Raw genomic sequence first — 4,302 nt, 5'->3', positions numbered from 1 at the left:
AAGGGTTCCGACATTGCTGCATACACTGATAGGTTCTGCGACCTGGCTCTTCTATGTACCGAGATGGTCACCCCGGAAAGTAAGAAAATCGAGAGGTACATATGGGGATTAACACCCCCAACTCAAGGGAAAATATTGGCTGCAAAACCTCCCACGTTTGGCAGCGCCAAGTGCATGGTGTAGACTCTAATAGATCACGGGTTGATCATGAAAGTGTAGCAGCCATTCCCGAACCACCAAAGGCGAGTGGTGGAAAGAAATTTTTTTGGAACAAGCGGAAGGGCCAGTCTTCGCAAGATCCCTCCAAAAAGCAACAAACAGTGGCAGTCCACGCTGCTACTACCCCTGCTGCTGTTCCAACCGCCCAAGAACTTGCCAATAGATATGTTGGTTCTCTCCCAAGGTGCGACAAGTGCAATTTTCACCATCACAGAACCTGTCATGATTTGCAATGCATGAAATGTGGAAAAAAGGGGCACGCGTCTCGTTTCTGCAAGACACCAGTCCAACCAACTAATCAGGCTCCCGGAGTTGGAGTGGGTCAAGACTGTTATGGTTATGGAGAAACCAGGCACTTCAAGAGGAATTTCCCAAAGTAAACAGTTGGCCACACAGGAAGAGTGTTGGCCATGGACCAGGAGGAAGTAGTCGCTGATCCTACCGTAGTTACGGGTATGTTCCTCCTTGACAACTCTTATGCGTGCATTCTTTTCGATAGTGGTGCGGAGAGGGGCTTTGTTAGTCATGCATTTAAACATCTACTCAAACATAAATCCCAACCTTTAACCAAAACATTTATCGTCGAGATGGTTATGGTAAAAAAAGAGAGCACTAACGATGTATCCATAGGTTGTACCCTTACCCTAAATGAGCATTCTTTTCCAATCGACCTTATGCCAGTTTCCATAAAAAGATTCGATGTCATCGTTGGCATGGATTGATTGAGCCCCAATCGTACTGATATCCTTTGTTATGAGAAATCCATTCATCTCAACCTGCCATCTGGCGAAGCCCTCATTATCTATGGTGATAAACTCAACTCAATCCATCGTATTATTTCCTGCATCGAAGCCCAGAAATATCTGCGAAAGGAGTGCCATGCATTCCTATCCTATGTCGTTAATGAGAAACAGGAAGTTAAAGACCTCGAGAGCATCCCCGAAGTCTGCAATTTTCCTGATGTTTTCCCTGAAGATCTTCCTTGAATCCCTCCCAAGCGCCAAGTCAAGTTCTGAATCAACTTAATTCCCGAAGCTACCCCCGTAGCCAAATTCCCCTACCGTCTAGTGCCGACATAAATGCAAGAGTTATCCAGCCATCTCAATGAACTACTCAGCATGGGATTCATCAGACCAAGTTCCTCACCATGGGGAGCCCTGGTCTTGTTTGTGAAAAACAAAGATGGGTCCTTTCGAATGTGCATAGATTAGGATGAACTGAACAAGCTTACCATCAAAAACTGTTGCCCTCTTCCCCGAATTGACGACCTCTTCGATCAACTTAAAGGAGCCAACTACTTCTCGAAGATAGACCTGAGATCAGGGTACCATCAGTTACGAGTCCATGAGGGTGATGTTCCTAAGACAACATTTTGGACTCCGTATGGTCAATACGAATTTGTAGTGATGCCCTTTGGTCTAACCAACGCATCGGCGGTATTCATGGATCTAATGAATCGGGTGTGCCACCCCTTCCTAGACAAGTTCGTAATATTATTCATTGATGATATACTTGTCAATTCATAGAGTGAGGGATATCATAGATAGTACTTGAGGCTAGTGCTTGATACTTTAAGGGCGGAGAAGCTATATGTGAAATTCTCTAAGTGTGAATTTTGAATCTTTCCTTGGTCACGTGGTTAGCAAGGAAGGCATACATGTGGAACATTCCAAAATCAAGGCAATTTAGAACTGGTCAACACCGAAGACGCCCACAGAAATCCGTAAATTCTTGGGACTTGTTGGCTATTATCGCAGGTTTATCCAGGATTGCTAAGCCTCTAACCGTCTTGACTCAAAAAGGTGTAGCCTTTAGTTGCGGAGAAAATCAATACACTGCGTTCCAAAAATTGAAGCATGCCTTATGCAGCACACCTATCTTGTCTCTGCCAGAAGGGGCGGAAGACTTTGTTGTGTACTACGATGCATCTAATCAGGGCCTAGGCTGTGTGCTCATGCAGCGAGGAAAGGTTATTGCCTATGCCTCGAGACAGATGAAGGTACACGAAGTCAATTATACAACTCACCACCTGGAGTTGGGAGCAGTGGTCTTCGCACTAAAAATTTGGATATATTATCTCTACAGAACCAAGTGTACTGTCTTTATTGACCGCAAGAGCCGACAACACATTTTCGATCAGAAAGAGTTAAACATGAGGCCACGGCGATGGGTAGAGCTACTCAACAATTATGAGTGTGAAATACGCTATCATCCCAGCAAGGCCAATGTGGTAGCAGATTCCCTCAGCCAGAAGGAGTATTCAGGTCGCAGAGTGAAGGCACTTACAATGACCATCCATTCCCATCTATCCACACAAATCAGAAAGGCTCAGCTGGACGCCTTAAAACTATAGAATCTGATGGATGAAGCTTTGAGGGGAATGGAAAAGAACTTAGAGATCATGGGAGACAGAGTCTATTGTATCATGAACCGGATCTGGACCCCAAAGTTCGGTGGGTACAGAGAGGTTGTCATGAGCGAAGCTCACAAGACTAGATACTCCATTCACCCAGGTTCGGATAAGATGTATCTGGATCTCAAAAAGCTCTATTGGTGCCAAACATGAAAGCAGAGATCGCTACCTTTGTGGGCAAGTGTCTAATTTGCGCCAAGGTGAAGGTGGAATCAAAATCCCTCAGGTCTACTTCAGCAACTAGAAATACCGGAGTGGAAGTGGGAAGGAATAACGATGGATTTCATCACTAAACTGCCCAAGACTCTAAGTGGCCATGACATTATCTGGGTAATTGTCGACAAATTGACTAAATCCGCGCACTTCCTGCCAATCAAAGAAACATTCAAAATAGATAACTGACACGAATCTACATCCAAGAGATAGTTCGTCTGCATGGTGTGCCTGTGTCCATTATCTCCGATCGGGATAGCAGATTCACCTCGAGATTTTGGCAATCACTGTAGAAGGCTCTTGGAACTAAGCTGGATATGAGCACAACTTACCATCCGAAGACCAATGGTCAGAGTGAGAGGACCATTCAAACCTTAGAAAACATGCTGAGAGTGTGCATTATCGACTTCGGTAAGTCGTGGGATACCTATTTGCCATTGGCCGAGTTCTCCTACAACAACAGTTATCACACTAACATCAAGGTTGCGCCGTTTGAAGCCCTCTATGGCCATAAGTGTAGATCTCCTCTGTGTTGGGCTGAGGTGGGTGACACACAACTAATTAGAGGTCAAGTCCCTGATAGCACTCTCACTGGCCCAGAAATCATCTGTGAAACCACATAAAAGATCATACAAATTCCAGAACGATTAAAAGCTTCAAGAGATAGAAAAAAGAGCTACGCTGATAAGAGATGAAAACCTTTGGAGTTCCAGGTTGGTGACCATGTTTTATTGAAGGTCTTACCTTGGAAAGGCATGATACGCTTTGGAAAGCATGGAAAGCTGAATCTGAGATACACTGGGCCATTCGAAATCCTTATTAGGATCAACCTCGTAGCTTACAAACTTCGTTTACCCTAAGAACTTAGCAACATTCATCCTATCTTCCATGTGTCGAACCTTAAAAAGTGTTTATCCGACGAAACCCTTGTGATCCCTCTTGATGAGATCGAGATCAACGAGAAGTTTAACTTCGTGGAAGAACCAGTCGAAATCATGGATCGGGAGATCAAACGAACGAAACAAACTCGCATACTGATAGTGAAGGTTCGATGGAATGCCAAGTGGGGACCTGAATTCACTTCGGAGCAAGAAGATTCAATGCAACAGAAATACCCGAATCTTTTCCATGTCCATGATTGTATGTCTATGTTAGAATTTCGGGATGAAATTCCCTCTATCGGGGGGATGATGTGACAACCCGAACCTTTTTCCATTATCGTTAGCCAATTCCGTTAAATAAATTTTGGATTTTTATTTTGTTCCGTCAAATTCTTATAGCTCGGAAAATCATTAATTTTTATAATTATGTTTTATATATAAGAGTCGGAACCAAAATCGCGCGAAAACCCGAGTTACTTCAAAAACCAGTAAAATATCGGCCTGACCGGTGTTCACGGCCGTGAACCTGATCACGGTCGTAAACCCGTTCACAACTGGTGGCCCCCACCACTAACC

The sequence above is a fragment of the Lactuca sativa genome, chromosome 9, assembly GCF_002870075.4.
Source record: "Lactuca sativa cultivar Salinas chromosome 9, Lsat_Salinas_v11, whole genome shotgun sequence".
In the NCBI taxonomy this organism is placed as follows: domain Eukaryota; kingdom Viridiplantae; phylum Streptophyta; class Magnoliopsida; order Asterales; family Asteraceae; genus Lactuca; species Lactuca sativa.
The sequence above is the reverse complement of the archived record's forward strand: the minus strand, read 5'-3'. Positions refer to the sequence as shown.